We start from the raw sequence: 20856 nt of genomic DNA, 5'->3' as shown, positions 1-20856 counted from the left end.
GACAGAGATCACAAGTAGGTAGAGAGGCAGGTGGTGGGGGTGGGGGAAGCAGGCTCCCTGCTGAGCAGAGAGCCCGATGTGGGGCTCGATCCCAGGACCCTGAGATCATGACCTGAGCTGAAGGCAGAGGCCTTAACCCATTGAGCCACCCAGGCGCCCCTCTTTGGAGCTTTCTTACTTCAGTCTCCGGGGCTATATTAATCCTTCTTTCCTGCCCAATGGTAATCTGAGGCCAATTGCCATTCTCAAAAGAAATGCTCTTTTTTCTTTTTAAATTAAGAAAAATGTACCCAGAATCCCAATTTCTGATTTAGCTTCCATACCTTAACAGAAAAACCCAGATATCTTAAAAGAGTTTCCACGAAATATAGATTTCCAATCTAGGAAATTCTCCATCAGTAGTAATGAAGAGCTTTTGCAAGCCCCAGAGCTCTTTTATGCCCACAAAACCATTCCCCAGTCACAGATCATCTGACACAATGTCACTGTGGTTCTCAGATGCTTAGAGCTTATGTAAAATGCATGGATCTGAGCCCCACCCCTAGAGAGTCTGATGAGGGCCTGGGAATCCACACTTCACAAAGCACCAGTCTCACTCTGAGAAGGCAGTAGACTGCCCTAGGCCTTTGGGTTCATCCCCGCAGCCCCGGTCTGCCCAGAACAGGTGCTCTCTGGTCTTTCTCTTGATGGAAGATGATGTGCCGGTCCACTAAAGACAAGCTGTGTCTCACCTTTTAAAATCGACTTCCCAACCAAGTATTGCTGTGTGCTCGACACCACGATGGGCCTGGAGTTGACAGTGATGAATTCAGCATGGCCTGTGCTGACGTGGAGCTCAGAGTCCCGCTGCCGACACCCTCAGCAGAGGACTTCCATGTATACTGAAGGTGCTTACAAAGGATCGTGAAGTCAGCACTGGCCCCGACCACCCTGGCCCCCCAAGGCCCACCCACAGGTTCCAGTTTCTAGTCTGTGGGCTCACCTGCTTTGAAGACTCCCTTGAGCATCAAGGAATGTTCCAAGCATGACTCATTCGGGGAGTTACCGGTATATATGGCAGGACAGTTAGTCATTGTGTGGGACTCCCCAACACATCAGAGCATTGAGCATCTCTGTCCTTGCAACACGGAATGACCACTGTGTCCCACCTTGTCACTGTGACCTTCTGAGAAAGAAGGACTAGTATGGTGGGATGACACTGCCCCATGTGGAGGGCCTCCCTCCAGTTTAGCTCTTTCTCTCTCTATAGCTCTGTCCCTTCTGAAGGGACCACCTCCCCCCAGGGTCGCGCTTTCTTGGGACTGAGTTTGACAGTGTGCAAAGTTGACGTGTTCTAAAATGCAAATAAGTTAATGGAGTATCAACCAACGGGAACAAAGCATCATTCTATAACAGACAGAAACCAGTTGGGATGAAGAGGGTCCTTAAGCACTTGTAATTTTTTTTTTCTATGAAGAAAAGTCATCTTATTTTTTTTCCAGGGATCGTAGATGAAAGTGTTTGGGTTGCCTTTGTGGGTAAATATGATTTGTAATCATATAAATGATAATTAGCATTTCTCAGGATGCAAAGCTATACCGAGTCTGAGGCTGATCCTTAGTGCTGTGAGGAGCAGGCCCAGGCTGGGGGTCTTGGAGAAAAGAGGGGCCAGCCTGAGGCCCTGACTTGCAGAGTGTCTCAGCTCTGCCTGAGATCACCACACGCAGAAATGAAGCCGAGGTGACCTTTGTTGTCCACTGCGTGTCACCACATGCCAGGCACCCTGCTGAGCACTGAGAAGGACCTCACACAACCTTCACAGCAACCGAAGCTTTTGCATCCTGCAGTTGGGGAAACTGAGTCTTAGCAGCTGGTTTCAGACAGCCAGAAGGAGTGGAGCTGGGATTCGTTCAGATGCTGTTCAAATCCAGAGCCAGGACTTTGGACCCCGGTACCATCCGCCTCCTCACCCAGCTTTTGCTAGATTCATCTATTTTATTATTCATTATAGATTCAGTCTGATTCTCCGCCCACCCCCCCCCTTCTCAAATTCTTCCAAGATGAGCAGCACTTCTCCTATAAACCCTTTGTTCTTATGCTGCGGGGAGCGGGGGTGGGGGGTGTCTCCACATCATTGCTATTGTTGTTTCTTTTTCATCTTTTTTTATTTGTGAGACCCGAGACCCTACTAGAAGAGACCACAGGCAGTAATTCCTCCAACATCGGCGGGATCCCTGCTTAGATGACTCAGCTGTCCCAGTGCCATGGTCCCGGCTACTCTCATCACTCAGATTTGGGCCTCGTGGAAGCTGGCATTTAATTTCAACAGCCCGATAGATGACAAGAGGCAGAGAGACAGGCTGGCAGGGAGAAGGGACAGGGAGGATGACATAAAAGAGAGGCTGGAGCTGTCATGGGGAGACCTGGGGTTATTTATTTATTTATTTTTTAAAGATTTTATTTATTTATTTGACAGACAGAGATCACAAGTAGGCAGAGAGGCAGGCAGAGAGAGAGAGGAGGAAGCAGGCTCCCTGCTGAGCAGAGAGCCTGATGCGGGGCTCGATCCCAGGACCCTGAGACCATGACCTGAGCTGAAGGCAGAGGCGTAACCCACTGAGCCACCCGGGGGTCCTGAGACCCGGGTTTAAACCTGACTCTCACATTTACTCGCTGGGTGACATCATGTGTGCTCCAATTCTCTGGGTCTTTTTCCAGTTCACGTGTGAAACAGGGACGTTGTTATCTACTTTGCTAATTGGGCTCTTGTGATCCTTCAGAGCAAAGAGAGAGAGGCATCCAAAGAGAGACAAACACCCCCCTTCCCCGAGGGCGAGCAGGACAGTCCTTAGGAGTGGTGGTAGAACATTTGAGGATTTCTGTTTATCTTTTCCTTAGTAAGAAACTTATATAAGTTTCACTTAAATATAAGTTTCACTAATATTTAATATAAGGGTTGCCCCTGATACCCACAGCATGCTGTATGTCCTGGGCATGTCCCAAAAGGAAAAAGGGAGTTCTAGAAGCAGAAGGGAGGGGGCATGTCTGTCTTCACTCAGCATGTTGCATTGTCTTATAGTTCATTTCTGCAGGTGACATGGGCTCACAGAGCTCATTATCCATTTTAAACTGCACCAGACTGAAGATGTGACTTATAAAAGATTTTTGTATAGACACTATGAATTAAAAGGTAATATGAGGGGCACTTGGGTGGCTCAGTCTGTTAAGCGTCTGCCTTTGGCTCCGGTCGTGATACCAGGGTTCCAGACTCGAGCCCTGTGTCGGGCTCCCTGCTCAATGGGGTTGGGGGGAGTCTGCTTCTCCCTCTTCCTCTGCTGCTCCCCCTGCTTGTTCTATCTCTGTGTCAAATAAATAAATAAATAAAAGCTAATATGAATAGTATCCACATAGAGCTAATATTAATAACATCCACATAGACCAAATATGGCAAAGCTAACACTTTGCCTTCTAGAAGGATTTTTTTTTGTCAGCTTCAGCCAGATGTTAAAAACAAAGACATGCTAGTCATATCTGATAAGAAGTTGGCCCCAAGTATTTAAAAATGATCAAGAAGACTTTTTGAAGTAAGATTTATAGTTACACTCATGAAGAGTTCTCTTACTTGTCCATTGATTTAACAGATTGCTTCTCTCATCTACAAATTACCCAATTTATTTATTTATTTATTTTTTAAAAAGATTTTATTTATTTATTTGACAGAGAGAGTTCACAGTAGACAGATAGGCAGGCAGAGAGAGAGAGAGGGAAGCAGGCTCCCTGCTGAGCAGAGATCCCGATGCGGGACTCGATCCCAGGATCCTGAGATCATGACCTGAGCCGAAGGCAGCGGCTTAACCCACTGAGCCACCCAGGCACCCCAAATTACCCAATTTAAATGCCCATTTTGTGCATATTCTATAATGTACACATTAGTTCAGTGGTACATATGTATTACATTGTTTATTATTTATATATATGCAGACGGTATGTACTGAACATATTTTATAGATAAAGGTGTATGCAAAACATTGAAGGCCTCCATGCATAATATATGTGCAGAGCTTGGCATGAATGTTAATTTCCATCCACCCTGGACTGGAGTCTGTGTTACTGAAATGGGCCTCGCTGATGGAAGGAAAGGTCAGCGTGACTTCCAGAAGACGGTGTGTCTAAAGCTAACAGCTGTGCTCCCCTGGGCCTGGCCCTGTGCCAGCTGCTCACGCTGAGCAGGGATGCGGCCAGCTGGCTTCCTATTCGTAGTCCTCTTCTGTCACCACTGGGCATTTGTCACAACCCTGATATTTAACCATCAGACACAGCCCGGAGACAAGCTAAGATTCAGATCTGTCATTCTTGTCCCCACCGGCCACACCCAGTTTTCTCGTTGGCCAGACAGAAAAACCACACTTTTTCAGATGTGGGGGATCTGCTCCTCAGACGAGCTCTGGACCATTCATTTCTCGGTAAATCGGAGCTTGGGATGCAGTCGCCCTTCCCGGTGTGATATTGCAGCAGCTCACATCTGCTGAGTGGGGAGTATGTGTAGCCTTTTGCTAGGCACCCTTCCAGAATGATTTAATTTTCACAACAATCACATGGTGCAGCTCTGCTCCTAGCTCCATTTTTCTGCATTAGCCACCTGAGACTTCAAGAGGATTAGTAATTTTACTAAAGGGGGAAGCGAGGGTCTTAGTGTCTCTTTGGCCTGAGCGTCATTTTCTGTTTGCAAAGCCTGTTTTGTTAGGAACGGAGGGGATGTACCGTCCTACCTCTTCAGATAGAAATGCCCTAAATGCAGTGTGGTATCCTGGATTGGATTCTGAAGTGGAGAGAAAAGACATTCGTAAAAAAAAAAAAAAAAAAAAAAAAAGCTAAAATCCCAAGAGTCCGCACTTAACAGCTCTGTATTCACATGCACCTGGTTGGGGCAGCTGTGCTGGGTCCTAGCAAGATGCTGACATGAGGGGAAGGTAGGTGGGTTGACCTTCTCTACTATCTCTGCCACATTTTTATAAATCTAAAATTATCCTAAAACCGAGAGTGTATTTCAAAATGGAAACGCAGAATTCCCGTGTGTCCGTTTGTGGACACACATGCTTACGTACGGGCACGTGGACGGTCGTGTGCGTGCGAAGCTTCTGGAACCCACTCTGTACATGATTGCACACCCACTGTTATCCCCATGTGCCATGGGATTCCAGCAGTAAGGCACACCTGCCACCCTGGGAATTATGAGGGTGCCAGCCAGGGGAAAGCCTGCAAAACTCACACATGACATTCCCTGTCGTTGTCACGTCACATCTCACCTTCGCTGTAGAAACCCTGCATCGTGGGTGGTAGGCTCATGCCCTGGGGGGAAATGTCGGGAAGGGGGTGTGTCTATGCTGGTGTCTATGCTCATGAAGTCAGTTATAAGGATGCTCTCAGGGAGGGCTCAGAATGACCAATTTATGTTTTACATGCTTATCTCAGGGAGGGCCATTTGCAGCAATCTTATTTATTAATTTTTTTTGGCAAGGACACTGGAGGATTCCTCTGCTTTATCTTTTCATCCAGCACCCAAATGGAAACCAAGGGCTCCTGGCGGTTCTGATCTAAAAGGCAAGCCGAGGAGCTGCTGGCCACAGACTTTTGCCTTGTTTCTTAACATGGGCCACGGCGATGCTGAGAGAGTATCTGGATTGTCTTTCGGCTAATGCCTGTCTCCTGGGGGGCCCTGTAAAGCTGGAATGAAGACAGTTTGCAATTTAGGCAAGAGCAGTCGCTTCCCCAGATGGCTAGGAGGCAACCATGAAAAGTGCTTGACTTGCTAAAAATTGCTCAATTAACTAGATTCAGGGATTTTCAGGGTTTCTGGGTTAGACTGTGTTCCTTTTGTACTGCTGTGCGGTGTAATTGCTCGAGGCCCCCGGTGAGCAGAGCAAACGCGGACTCGGGCTTTCCTGGGTGACTCCTAGCGCGCAGCCCTGGGGAGAGGAAGAGAACCCACTCATCTGAATGCATCCCATGATCGGGCAGAAATACTGTGTGTTGAGAGCCCGGGAGGCTCGGCGTCCTCCCTGGAAACGGAGCTTGCTGGGGGTGTGTCAGTTCACTTGCTCGCTCGCTCATTTATTTATCGTCTGCCATGTGCCAGACATCATTCTGGGGATGGGGAATCTAGTGCGGGACAATCAGAAGGTTCCAGGCTGGGTTGGATGGATCAGGGTGCTGACTTCTGAGTTGAGATCTGGAGGATGAGGCGGCGGGAGGAGGAAGAAGGGACAGCACTGGTGGGACAGCAGCTCTGCTCTCTCCGGCATCTCTCCGAGGCCCCGCACAGAAACTGGCGAGAGTGGCAAAGGAGGAGTTCAGGATGGGAGGGCCTTGTCCCCAGGCTCAGGCAGCCGGGAAGCTCAAGGCACCCAGACGGAGGCCTGCAATAATAGGGACCTGCCCCCTGAGGCCATGAAGAAAGGGGCAGATTGGTGTCAGGGCTGCTATGCAGATGAGTCTAAAAAGCCCAGGGGTGCGGGCAGCCTCCTTGGCCAGGGTTCAGCATCATATGAGAAGTCTCTGGCCATTTTGGTTCTTTCTTGCCCAAGTTGCTCCACTCCCGTCAGCTCACTCCCCGCTCCCAACACACACACACACACACACACACACACACACACACACACACACTCATGCACCATGTACCATTCCTGGCCAAACTTTGTGATGTAGAACACAGATGTTAGAAGGGAGAAGGCAGGAGTCCCAAGGACCCTTATTACTGAAGCTTCGGCTTTGGGGGAAGGCAGACACAGTGAAGTCTCAGTCCTCGGACCTGAATGCAAATACAGAACCAGCCCTACCCCCTCCCTCTATGTCCTGGGCACTCACCCCTTAAGACTTAATTCCTTCCTCTGCAGAGTAGAGAGGATGCAGTCTTCTTGGTAGTGTGAGACTTAACATCTGATAGTTCCAGAGCGTGGGATTCTCGGTGAGAGTTGAGAATGCTCTCGCTTCATCCTCCCTGGCTGCCTCCTTGCCTCCGGCAGTCAAGAGGACACCAGTTTGAGCGCCCGGGGCACCCACGTCACTAGCAGAGCTCGGGGGCCGGAGTCACTTCTTGATGTGGTTTGGCCAGGGTCTGCAAAGTCCAACCTGTGGGCCAGACGGAGCACAGCCACACCTGTTTGTGTCCTGTCTGTGGCTGGATGAGGGCAGAGCTGGGTAGTTGTGGCGCAGACTGGGAAGCCAAAGATATTTACGATGTGGCTTTTTACAGAGCGAGTATGCCAAGCCCTGCACTGGAAGATAGAGGCAAAGGATCCAGGATGCGACATGGGGAAAAGACAGGGAGTGTGAGATAGGAGAGAGAGAGAGAGAGAGAGAGAGAGAGAGAGAAAGAGAGAGAGATCATACAGAGATTTCAGTCTTTTATTTCCCAGCAAATGCAATACTCCATACTAGCTGTAACCTTTGGCACTTCCAGCCCCCCTGCTTTAAAGCAGAACCTTCCAAAGATCAAGTGCATGGGGCCCGAAGCCCCAGGATCCCGGGCTGGCGTTAGTTAATAACTCTTTAGAGAGGCAGACATCTCAAAAATGAGCGTAAACAGAAGGCATCCAGCTGGGGATTTGCAGATAGATGCCTTCTCTTTTGAGAAAGACTATGTGGTGTCACAATATAGTCTTGTTTGTTTCTTGGATAGCCTTTTCTTTTTTCTTTTTTTGTAAGTTAGCTGGTGTTCGCACTTCAGAAAAGCCTGTAATGATACAGATGCCATTTACCAAGTTTGCGATTTCCCCTTCTTGTCCTATCATTGTCCTTTTCATTCAATGAGACCTTTATCAAATACCAGCCTGGGTTCTTCAGTCATTCCCCTGGTTAGGAATGTGCCTGAACTAAATGCTATGAGTTCATGGAAAGTGCCAGAACAAAGAAGCGCTCATTGTCTGTAGGGTATCCTGAGGGAGGCTGAGCCAGTTGGAGAGACCCATGGGTCTCATTGGCCTTCAGTGGTATGGATTTCCTCTCCTGTTCTCAGGTTGTCATTAGAAACCCCCTTCCCCACCAGAGGAGACCAGACAGGGAATTCTGGGAGACTTTGGACATACCTGTGGGTTCTGCTGCCTGCAACCCAAAGCTGGTGGAGAACCTGCTCAGCTCACCTTTACTGCTTTTTCTCAGTATGTTTTTCTTAGACGGAGCTGCCTAGGAGGAATCCGTTCTCAGGGAAAATCTTTTTCCTAATCATGGTCATTCCTAATTTTTAAATGTAGTGTAGCACCCAGGCATTTAAATAAATCTTCAAAGCACAAAACTTGTTTATTTTTGATGGAAGCCAGATTCACTTTGACCTGCACTGGAGATGTTTTCTGTAGTTCTGTGTTCAACCCCCGCCCCGCGACTTCGTCTGACTTGGTTTACCATCCATGTTCTGGGGTAGAAAATTATAATGTAAACCAATTCTGAGAGCCTCCGAGGAAGGGATGAGAGCTGAGCAGCAGGTGAGGACGGTATACACTACAAAGAGAAGCAGTGTTGACTCTTGAGAGACATGGGCTCATACACACTCTACAGCCCTTACCTCAAAACCCCAATGACCTTTGGCTGAAACCCAGAGTTTTGAAGAGGAAAGAAAGTAAGGATTTAACTGCAGAAACAGGCAGGTGATCGACTCTGTGCTGAGTCCTCAACAAAATTATAACCAAAGAGCTTATTTCAGACTGACGATGAGGAAGCTCAAACCAGCTGGAGCAGAAAGAAACTGCTTCTCAGTGTGAACCATGGGATGGTCCCATGCCCTTTGGTGACTTTCCACCTTGGCTAACATTAAAACTACCTGGGAGCCGTCACAGCCTGCAGGGCCCGAACCAATGAGACCAAAGTCTTGGGAGGTGGGTCCTGGGCTTGGTACTTTGTAATGTTCTTCAGGTAATCTTAATGGTCATCTAGGGTTGCACACTGTGGGGGAGAATTAGGGTCAAAGTGTGGAGGCATCTAGCTGGCTTCTGCTTGTTCCGGGCTGGATGAGACTGGAAGCCAGAGCTTAGAAAGAAGGAGATCAGGGCACCACTTACGTGATCTTAATAGCCAGAAATCGTGAGTCTTGCTCCACACTGTGGCCATAACTCTGGAGGGTTCCCTGGGAGGATAATGGCAAAGGAAAGCCAAGTCTCATTTTATTCTGAGGCAGACTTAGCACAGATAGCACAGACCCCCTCCCACCTCCCTGGCCCCCCGGCGATGTTCGATCTCTGGTTAAAGCCAATGTGGCTGGAGTGGAAAGTGACCAGGAAAGAGAGACAAGATGAGGTGCAGAAGAGAGGCAGGCAATGCATTATGGATGGGCTTTCTTTGATTTTATCTCAGATGAAAAGGGAAGTCATTGGATGGCTTATAAGACTAACTAACTACTTGCTATTTGACTTTCTTTTTGGTGTTGCATATATATTTCTAGGTTGAATATACGTTACAAAAATCTTTGAGCATGTCAAAGATGATTTTTTTTTCTGCATAAATTCTTTATGATAAAGTCAATCAATAACTTTAGAAATGCCTTCCAGAAAGACCATTCTTATTTGTAATTCTGACTGAGATTAAAGAGAGGGTCTTTTTTCTTCACACCCTCTCCAAAACAGAACACATGGTATTTTAGGATACACTGAGGGTGTGTAGGATGCAAGAGAGTACATTTCATAGGTGGAACATGGCATCCCAGTGCTAAATTTGCATTTCTTTGGTTACTGATAATGTTGAATGTTTCCCCTATATTTTGTTCTTTTTCCTGTATTTCAGGGTTCATAGCTTTATTTACACCTCTTCTAGTTTTGTAAGAGCCTTTATTGACTAAAGGTCTTAGTCCTTTGACATAAATATTGCAAATATTTCATCCCAGATGGGCCTTTGGGTTGTATATTTCATTGATACTATAAAAGCCACATTTTTAAGTTTTATGTAATGAAGTTATATAATGAAGGTTCATACTTTGTGGTTTCTTTCTCTGCTTTATGTTTTTAAAGTCCTTTCCCTTCCTAAAATCAGATAATCACTGTATTTTCTCATGTTCTCATTTTTCACATTGCAAGTCCATCTAGAAATTATTTTGGTAGATGGATAATTTTGTACTCTTAAACCATGGAGGACAGCAGCAGCAGGAGAAGAAACAAACCTTCTTTCATTATAGACAAGTAGGCACAACTTGGCTCTGTAATTCTGACATTAACGGTATAAGGAAGAGGGATACATATTTGATTCCTCCTAGAAAACCAATGGAGCCGTGATAGACGTCTGTTCATAAAGGAGAAAAGCACCGCTTTTATAAACCTGAAAGGTATCCTTTTAAGCCCCAAAACACAGAGTAATCGTTTGTGATAAAGACGGATGGTTTAAGTATGGTTTAAGAACAGCTTGCAATTTATTAACAAAGCAGTGGATATTTTCTTTCATTTAAACTTTCATTTCTTTCATTTAAACTCCCCCTGGGTCACTAAAGATATGACTAATAAAGGGGAAAACTGTCAAAACCCTTTGTTGAGTTGCTTGAGTCTTATTTTCAACTCAGATTTATATTATTTAAGACACAGAGAAAACAGTTTGGGGAGGGCAGTTTGGCCCTATTCAAGTGTTAAGTGCCCAAATCCTTTGACTTAGCAGTCCTTCTGCTAGAAATTTACCCTACAGATATGGCCACAAAAATACATTTAAGATGTGTACAGAAAGAGATTCATTAGAGCTCTGTTTATAACAGCGAATAAAATACTGGGAACCACCTAAATAATCCATCAGGAGCGGACTAGTAAAATAAAGTAAATCTAAGCAGTAGTTACAAAGAATGAGGTGGGGGGGGGGGTCCCATGTGCTGAGGTAGAAAAAATCCCTAATACATCCCTAAGAAAAAAGGAAGGTGGAAAGCAGGAAGCATATGTTATGACTCCTTTTATATAAAGAATAAAAGTTCTCTATGGATAATACATTGGTATACTTTGTGGGGTTTTTTTTTTCCCCATCTTAATGTAGGATGCATTAAAAAATCTAAATTAATGGGGGTGGGGCATGGGGAGACTCAGCTATTCATTTTATTTCTTGTCTGAATTTTCTCACCATGCACATTTATGAATTTGATTTATATTATGTTTAGATTTATTTTTTTTAAAGATTTTATTTATTTGAGAGAAAGAGAGACAGAAATAGAGAGAACATGAACAGAGAGCTTAGGGAGACTCCCCACTGAGCAGGGAACTCCATGTAGGACTCGATCCCAGGACCCTGGGATTGTGACCTGAGCTGAAGGCTCAGACCCTTAACTAACTGAGCCACCCAGGCACCCTGTATTATGTTTTTGAATGCTCTAGTTATCTGGGCTATTTATATTTTCTTCTTTGTAGTTTTCTCATAGGTACAGGTAGATGTAGATATAGATACAGATGCCAGTAGGTGGTCACCGGATATTGACATCTAAAGAAACAAACAAAAACGTGGATGGCAAGAGTCAGAAAAGTTGTGTACGTCTCTGTTTGCAATGACGCTCTTTTCTCGGAGTTGGCGTTCCTCTCTTGTGAGAATGCCCCACATTGGCGTTCAGGTTCTATTTTGGGGCAGACTATTTTGTCTTGTATTTCTGACAACTGCAGCTCTGTTCGGGTGCCTCCCAGCTCCCCTACTGGTCCATGGGCTGCTGCTCTGAGACCTGCAAGCAGCCAGTGGGAGAACTGCTTCCCGTGAGGTCCGTGCAGGGTCCACTCCTGCTGCCGGCTGAGGGACATTTCCCAAGGAAGAAGTGCAGGCCTTGCACATCTTCCCAAGATAGGGCTGTCCATTTAGTGGATGCCTCTGCCCCTTACTCTTCCTGTCAGCTAATTTTAGAGAGATACATTCTAATACCTAGATGCCCCAGATTTAGAGTTTCTCCACTCATGAGCCCGACATGGTAAATTGAGAGCTTCTCCAGCTGCTGCCTCCTTTTGCAACCGTCCTTTTCAGACAAAAAGTTCAAATGGGAGAGACTTAGTTTGCATTTGCTCTCCTTATGACATGGTTCAATACTCCTGCAGGAACTGAGCAAAATGAATGTAGTGGTTCACCAGGAATTGCTAAAGGTTCCAATCTAGCCTCAGTGGATTTCTGTTTGGAATTGCGAAATCCTCCCAGATTTGTAAAAGGCCTTCTGTTTTGGGGGTTGGGGTGGTGGTGGAAAGGTTTGACATCAGGGTGTTTTGTATCCTCCCTAAATCATTTGTTCTGGAAGGTTTTGGCACATACGCACAAAGGTGGGGAGGTCGTGTGTTCCAGGTGTCTTGTGTGGAGCTCTCTCAGAGCTGAGCAAACGTTAGTAGCCAAAACACATGTCTGTTCACAATAACATGCTCAGGAATCAGACTGTCTGGGCTTCAGCCCCTGCTTGGCCACTGCCTAGCCCATGACCTTGGACATTTTTACTCACTCATGCTCAGTTTTGACTATTCTCATCCATCACAAGGGGGACAGGATAGTAAAGGTACCTCCTTGAAAGTGTGCTAGGGTTACCTGGGTGGCTCAGTTGGTTAAGTGTCTACCTTCCGCTCAGGTCATAATCCTGGGGGTCCTGGAATTGAGCCCAATGGTGGGGGGGGGACGGTCCCTGCTCAGCGGGGAGTCTCCTGAGGATTAAATGAAAAAAACTGGAGAGATCCTGGCACAATAAACTTAATTACCATTATTATGGTTTTTGTTGTTGATATTTTTATGACCACCAACATCCTTATTCTTAGTTTCAACCAGCAGAGATCTGAATTTTGGTTCCATGAGTAGATTTTAGTTACCTGGGCAGATCCTAAGCCCAAAACTTCATACTAGGTGTGAAGAAAGCATCTTTACCTTTTGAGTACCCCACTCTGTCAGGAGATGGGCTTGGTTCCATTTTTTATTGTATTTCACATGGGACCTTAAGACCTTTTTATTTCCATATTTCATACTGGGTTTGAATTCTGTTTGGCACTAGCCATCTGACCTCATCTCTGTATCTCCCTGTACCTCAGATTTCTGCTCTGTAAAATGGGGAGAATTATTGTTCCTAACCTACTGGATCATTGTGAAGGTGAAAAGTGTGAATATTTACCAATCTGGATGGTTCTAGGCACACAGTAAGCACTATGTAAACGTTAGCTAGTGTGACTTTAGAGATGAAGAAGGGCATGTGACCATCTAGAATGTGAAGCCATTGCTCTCTCTGGTATAGTGGATTCTTAGAGCTGGAGGAAGCTTACAGTGAAGCTGTTCCAACCTGCTCCGTTTCCACGTGCAGAATCGAAAGCCCAGACACAGCAGACTCATTCCAGTTACCCAGGGCTTAGGGGTCGAACATGGACCCAAAGCTGGGTCTCTTGACTTCTAGTTCAGTGCTCATGGGGCTTCATGGTTTGGAATAACACAGTACTTTGAGGGTGATTATATGGAGATTACATGCTGTGGGTGAATTTAGTTAAGGTATTTCTGGCATTTGGGACTTTCTGAGTTCTCTACCATTCCATCTGTGTAGAAAGTCCATGATTTTTTTCTTCACGGTGGACTTATCTACATGATACCATAAAACAGATCTTACTTTCTCATGAGAACTGTGTCAGACCACTCTCCTTTCTGGTTTCCAGAAAAGGACACTAAAGGGAAGCACGTCTAACAAAGATGTCGATGTTATAACCATTAAAGCAAAAATATAGCTGTATGGTTAGATAATTATTTAAAGGGTAACACTGAGGGCAGATCTTAAAAATAGACTTAAGGTATAATCCATATGGACTGTAATGTATCTACAAAAGGCCTCATACTAAAACTTTCCTGTGTTGTGCTTGGGACCTGTCACCAATAGTCTAGCTATATTAACGGTTCCGTTTTGCATCTAAATTCTGAATAATGTTTGTTAAAATTTTAGGTGTTAAAGTATCCTCTCAGAGAAACCCTTAGGGAAGTTTGAACTAATCCGTGGCTTCTTTCCCATTTAAAATTCCTTCTCTTGACTTTATAATTTCTGTTAAAAGCAAAACAAAGCAGGTGGTTCCTTCTGTTACCAATAGTTGGCAACTTCAAGGCCAAGGAATCTGTTTAATAAAAGGTAATTACCTAAATGGGAATGCGGGTCCAACCTAAGCAATGGGAATGAATAGAGTTGTAGAATTCTCTAGTTCACATGGTGGTGCTGTAGGTTGAATGGGTGCACAGCTGGGCAGAGCGGTGTGCTTATAGGAAAAGTAGTTGACTTGTCGTTTTGACCAAGCCTTTTGAGCTGACGCCAGATTCTGTGCCTTAGTTTCGTGGGATCAGAAAGTCACATAACAACTTGGCTTTCAATACACTTGTCAACCTAAGCCCAGGCACCATGTTATTCATTTGATGGCAGACGGACATTGCAGGGGGCTTAACAAGTATGATCTCTCTCCATTTAACTAACTTCTTTTTTTTTTTTTTTAAGATTTTATTTATTTATTTGACAGACAGAGGTCACAAGTAGGCAGAGAGGCAGGCAGAGAGAGAGGAAGGGAAGCAGGCTCCCTGCTGAGCAGAGAGCCGGATGCAGGGCTCAATCCCAGGACCCTGAGACCATGACCCAAAGTGAAGGCAGAGGCTTAACCCATTGAGCCACCCAGGCACCCCCATTTAAGTAACTTCTTGAGGAAGCCTGGATATAATCAGAATCATGATTGGTGACCTTCAAGTCAGAGCCAGGAGAGAGAGTTTGGATATCAGGGGGCACTGAGATCAGCCTTAACTGATCTCTGGTAGGGGTACATCCGCTGAGCAAACTCAACCTTCAGATTACCCGGGACAGGCAGCTGGACGGTCCCCTCCTCGAGTGTTCTGTTTCTCACCACTCAAGTTCTCAGTTTTCAGACTGACCATCCTGCTTCTCTTTCCTCAGATATATAAATACACTGGTTCTATAGCAGCATTGAACAGGTAATTATAATTCAACCACGACTGAGATAACATTCTGATTCCTTAATAGAAAAAGCTCACGGGGGGCCCCCATTTGCAAGTCGATTTCACAATTACCTTACTACTTAGCATAACCTCTATAAAAGCTGGCATCCTGGCGATTCCATTTCAGCTACCAGGCACATTTAAAGAAGCACGGTCTGAGGAAAAGTCCAGTGATCTTATCGGAATCTTTGGGAGTGCATCAGAGAGGATTCATTTGATAAGCCACAATAAAAATATCGCAAGATTCTCTCGTCCTGATCTTCTGGTCTTAATATCTCAGCTCCTTTTTAAATGGGTGAACTTTAAGCTGTCCCCAAGCCACCTCAGGATTTTTTTTTTTTTTTTTTACTTCATTTCTTTCTTCCTTTTCTCTGATTTTCCCCCATCAGCTATATGCCTTGTTCCCTTTCCAAGTGCAAACTATTTGAAACAGTCTGGGTCTGCAGTTCAGCACTCTGCCCCTTTCTCTGACGCTGCACCGCAAAGCCTGTGAACCAGCTGGCCCAGAGACACTGACAGGCCTGCGCGAGCTCAGCAAAAGGACACGAAATTCCCTCTGGCTCACAGTGGGAGGCCATCAAAGCAGCTTTCTCTTTATCTAGCAGTAGCTGGAGGAAAGACTGCAACATGTAAATTTTAACGTTTATTTTCTTTTTTTCCCCCCCTCTCATCTAAATTCTGGCATCTCTTGAAGGCAGTTGTGCTCTGAATAAGTAGGTCTTCTGGTTCCTTCCCACAGATGCATGCCGCGGCTCGAAGTATCTGCTCAAGTACATGGAGGCCTCAAAAGAGGAAAGGGAACTCCTTATCTCTGCTCCTTACTGCCCTCCCTGCTCAGCCTCTTCCCCTCTCTCGCGGTTTCTCCCAGACTCATCTGGAACACCTCCCCAGCCACTGCCGTGCGTGGGTGACAGCCCGGGCAGAGGAGAGAAGAGGGAGTCTGCCTCTAGCTGCACAAGGGTGAATGCAGGCTTCCTAGTGGCTCCCCGTTGTACTTCTAACCACCTTTGCCCAGAGTGTGCTCCATTCCACGGCTGCTCCTTCCTAGGCTAAGAGCCTGCAGTTTCATAATGTTGCAAAACTTCCAGAAAATACTTGCCAGGAAAATATCTAATTTACAGAAAGACAATGAAAGCGACTTGCTAGGCCTCCCAGATAGTAGAGGGATCTGGAAACCTTCTTAATGAATCGAGATCACTTCATTCCAGATGTCTGTTGAGTCACATTCCTTCTGAATGGATCGCTACTGTCAGCTCATTATGCTTTCCCTGGAATTTCCCCTTACCCCAGCTTTTCTCCCCAGAACGAGCTTCCCATGATTCCTTCCCAGAGTTAGCTTTTTCAGCTCTATTCTTCTATGCACGGCAACAATGGGCAACCATTAATTCCACAGGGGCTAATGTCTCCAACAGAAAGATGCTTCTGGTTCTCTTGACTGATCGCTAATGTGTTTTCAGTGATATATTTTACTGCCATTGAGATCATGAGAGCAAATTCAAAATGCATGTGAGTGAGAGATTTGTGCAAAGAGAACATGAGAGAGGAGCAAGTTCCCCAGTCAGGTATACTTGTCTATTACATGTCTTCATCACGCCATGCTCTAGGCTTTGGAGATGCATTGGCCAAGATTTTCTTTTTTAATGATTTATTTATTTATTTGAGCGAGAGAGATGGGGGGAGGGGCAGAGGGAGAGAATCTCCAGCAGACTCCCCGCTGAGTGTGGAGCCCGACGCAAGGCTTAGTCTCATGACCCATGAGATGATGACCCGAGCCGAAGTCACGAGTCGAATGCTCAACCACCTGAGCCACCCAAGTGCCCCTGCATCAGCCGAGACCTTTGTCCTCAAAGGGCACGTAGTTTGCCTAAAGGGAGAAGATATGTTAACAGTTAAATGTGTAAGTGTTGAAGTGCTCAGGGTGCTAATGCAGAAAGACCCACAGCTTGTAAAGGGAGAAAAGAGAAAGTGGGAGTGATGAATTCTATTGGAGGGAGCAGAAAAGGCATCTGTACTTGTCACTACCCTTTGAGTCACAAGTGGCAGAAGCACCACTCACACTCGCTTAAGCAAAAGGGAGGTGTGTTAGTGTACATCATTTCGGAAGACCAGGGGTGGTTCTGGCTTCATGGGTAACTAGAGTTGGGACCCATTAGTATCATCAGGATCCTTCTTTCTCTGTCTTTCAGCTCTGCTTCTCTCTGCATGTTTGACCTTTTCCAACATGGATGCATTTCTTCCATGTGGCTTGGGAAAATTGCCACTCGGATATGCATTGTTCCAGCTTAAAACCTTAGTGGAAAGGGAGCTTTTCCCTCCTAGTATTCATGTGTCTATTTCTTATTGGTCCTGCTTGGGTCATTTAGCCAGCCCTTGGCCCAAGTGGTATTGCACTGAGTAAGGTAGAATGATTAGCTCAGCCTGTGCCACACACAAATCCTTGTGGCAGGGACGAGCCTGGCTATATCTGATTAACTTAAGACTGTCATACCCACCAGCTCCATTTACGGTGAGGGTATGTGAATTCTCTGAAGGAAGGAAGACTGGGCAGATGGTTACTCTAGTTTCATTGATATTTAAACTATATTGTCAAAGAGGAATACTTTTTTTAAAAAAAAAAGATGTCATGTATGTGTGTATGGATTTGGAAAGCTTGGGCAGAGGGAAGGCAGAGGGAGAGGGAGAGAGAGAATCCCAAGCAGACTCCATGTTGAGTACAGACCCAGTGCAGGGCTCGATCCCATGACCCTGAGATCATGGCCCAAGCTGAAATCAAGATTCAGATGCTTGACCGACTGAGCCACCCAGGTGCCTCAGTACTTTTTTTTTTGCCTGATGAAGAAGTGAGGGAAAACTTAGTATTTGCCATTGCAGGCAATGGGAGGGATTCTGGGATTTGAGGCAAGGGATGGAGATACACTTCCATTTGAGACTGTCACTCTGGCAGCCGTGCAGCGGGACTTGTTCAGAGCCAAGACTCAGAAGCAGGGAGACTAGTGAGGACACCCTTGCCGTAATGCAGATGGAAATTGGATGTAACAGGTAAGTGCCAGAGAGCTGAAGATACCGATGTAGAACATTCTACACGTGCAGGTGAGGAGATAAAGGAGGGAACATTGAGGTAGTGATAAAGTTGTATTGGGGAAGCAGAAGATGTGGAAATGACAAGCAGAACCTACAGGAACCGGTCTTTTGAAAAAGTGACCTGTCTAGGATCATTGCAGTTTCTGACTTGAGTAACGTCATTGGCTGACATGAAGACTGGGAAGAACAGACATGAGGCTGGGGGAGGAGGGATGGCCAAGATGGTGTTGAGGGAAGTGCTAAATTTGAGGGAATGGGTATGAACCATCGGCCATTGGATATGGGAATCTGGAGCTCAGAAGAGAGATCTAGGCTGAAAACACAGATGGGGAAGTTATTAACATAGAGTTTTCTGGTCAGTGAGACTAAAGGGAATCATGTCTAACTGTGGGCGTGGGAAGAGAGTGAGTGGTTTTGCCTTTATCCGGGGAAGGAGAAGTCTGGGAAGCAGCAGGTGAGCCAGTGAGAAGCACAGCTCGGATCCCAGCAGCCCAAGCAGGTGATACCCGGAACCCAGCAGTGCCCTCTTGGAACTTGCTGGACGTTGGGCTCGAAACCGATAGTATACAGAAGCTAGCTGTGCGTCTTAACTCTTCTGTTGGGTTAGTAGTGGCCTGAGGACCTAACCACATCACTGTGGAGGGGGACTCAACTCATCAAAGATTCCTCCAACAGCCACTGATGTGCAGAGGGTCCCTGGGACGGGGCCAAGCCTGAGTCTGCAGCAGACGGAACACAGATGTAAACGTGCTCGTGCCGGTGCCTGGTTGTATATGTTAACAACTGTTTGGTTTTGAGTTTTAACCTAATAAGGAGTTTCCTCAGGGAAAATGTGAATACGGCACCAGTGGGAAAGTACTGCTTTCCCACTGTTGCCTGTTCCCACTCCAGCATGCTTTGGTCTGTGTGGCTAAAAGCCAGGATGCTGCCTTGCCTACCCGCCCTAGATCCTATGAGTCCCAAGTCCCACCAGTTCTGGTTCTTGTATCTTGTCCTTTCCTTTCCATTCTGATTGGAACAGCTCTTAGCGAAGATGGGCTTGTTAGTTTACCCATCCCCACCACACCTGTGGCATCCTCCTAAGACATTTAATGATCTTTTCATCTGGAGGCCAGCAAACTCTGACTGCAGGCTAAATCTGACCTGCCCCCTCTGTTTGTAAATAAAGGTTTATTGGAACACAGCCACCCCCGGGGGGCCCAGGTGGCTCAGTCAATTAGGTGTCTGCCTTCGGGTCAGGTTATGGGTCCCGGGATCCTGGGATCAAGCCTCGTGTTGGGCTCCCTGCTTAGTGGGGAGTCTGCTTCTCCCTCACCCCCTGCTTATGCGCGCGCTCTCTCTCTCAAGTAAATATTAAAAAAAAAAAAAAAGAACAGAGGGGCACCTGAGTGGCTCAGTGGGTTAAGCCACTGCCTTCAGCTCAGGTCATGATCTCAGGGTCCTGGGATCGAGTCCCACATCGGGCTCTCTGCTCAGCAGGGAGCCTGCTTCCTCCTCTCTGCCTGCCTCTCTGCCTGCTTGTGATCTCTCTCTGTCAAATAAATAAAAAAAAATCTTATTTTAAAAAAAAGAACAGAACCATACTCATTTATTCATATATTGTCCAAGGCCATTTTCGCACTATAATCACAGTTTTGAGATTGTATATTCTACAAAACCTAAAATATTTACTGTTTGAAAATTTATAGAAAAAGCTCCCATCCCCCACCATTAATCTATCCTATACACCAGTGTCAGATTAATGTTCCCAAAATGCCATTTTACTGTATCACTCTCTTGCTTAGAACCCTGCAATATGCCATTGCCTGTAAGATGAAATCCGAACCTCTTGACCTGGCATTCAAGGCCCTCGATGGTCTAGTCCTAGCTAATCTTTTGAATCATTGATCTCTATTCCGAAGAGCAAGCTCTGCACTTCAGATAGATTTCCGTCCTCACTATCCCTGGAACATGCCAGGACATTTCTACCCTTGTTCACACAACTCCCTTTTCCTGGAATGTGTCGCCCATTAATTTATACCTACCTGATTCCTACCCATTCTTAATGAACTATCTTAAAACCTGCATTGTTTGTGATCATGTCTGTTCACAGTGACCACCAATCAGTCTTCTGCTTGGGCATACAAGGGTTCACTGCTTATACCATTGGTAATATTTTTTCTACTTAAGGTATAGTTCACTCCTATCATGGTGGGTAACTCCGAGTGAGGATTTTCTATACGAACAAAGACCCAAAGGTGGGAAAACCTAGGTTTGCAAAAGACCAGACATGTAATTAGAATACTGGCTTAGCCCATTCAGGTTCTATAACAAAATACCATAGACTGTGTGCATTATAGACAGCAGGAATTTGTTTCCTGCTGGAGGCTGGGAAGCCCAAGATCAAGGCACTGGCAAATTCCGTGTCTACTGGGGTCTTGCTTCCTGGTTCAGGGATAACTGTCTTTTCACTGTGTCTTCACATGGCAGAAGGTGCAGAAGCGTTCTCTGGGGTTTCTCATATAAGGGCACTAGTCCCATTCAGGAGGGCTCTGCTTTCATCACCTCACCACTTCCCAAATGTCCCCACCTCCTAATCACTGTTGCTTTGGGGATGACGTTCTCATATGTGGATGTCGGAGGAGGATGTAAGTGTTCAGTCTGTAATGGACACGTAACACACAGTTTCACGTGCTTAAGTATGGTATCTCTGCATCTTGTGTCCATGACATCCTAGATCATGGATCTGGATCTAAATTTGGCCAACTACATGCATACCTTGACATCCAATGGAAGCGAATGATGAAGTTGTTCTAATGTTGAGGAGCTAGTCGCTAGGTTATAGAGAGGGTAGCCAGTTCTGGAGGCCCTTGCTTTATCACCTGGCACTTCCAA

General features: G+C 45.9%; 1 protein-coding gene across 7 annotated transcripts in view; it reads left to right on the top strand.

Annotated features, from left to right (window-relative positions):
- Positions 1-20856, top strand: part of PALM2AKAP2 (PALM2 and AKAP2 fusion) — a 481551-nt gene that overhangs the window by 200181 nt on the left and 260514 nt on the right. The window lies entirely within an intron of this gene.

Source organism: Mustela erminea, chromosome 12, assembly GCF_009829155.1.
Source record: "Mustela erminea isolate mMusErm1 chromosome 12, mMusErm1.Pri, whole genome shotgun sequence".
Taxonomy (NCBI): domain Eukaryota; kingdom Metazoa; phylum Chordata; class Mammalia; order Carnivora; family Mustelidae; genus Mustela; species Mustela erminea.
The sequence above is the reverse complement of the archived record's forward strand: the minus strand, read 5'-3'. Positions and strand labels throughout refer to the sequence as shown.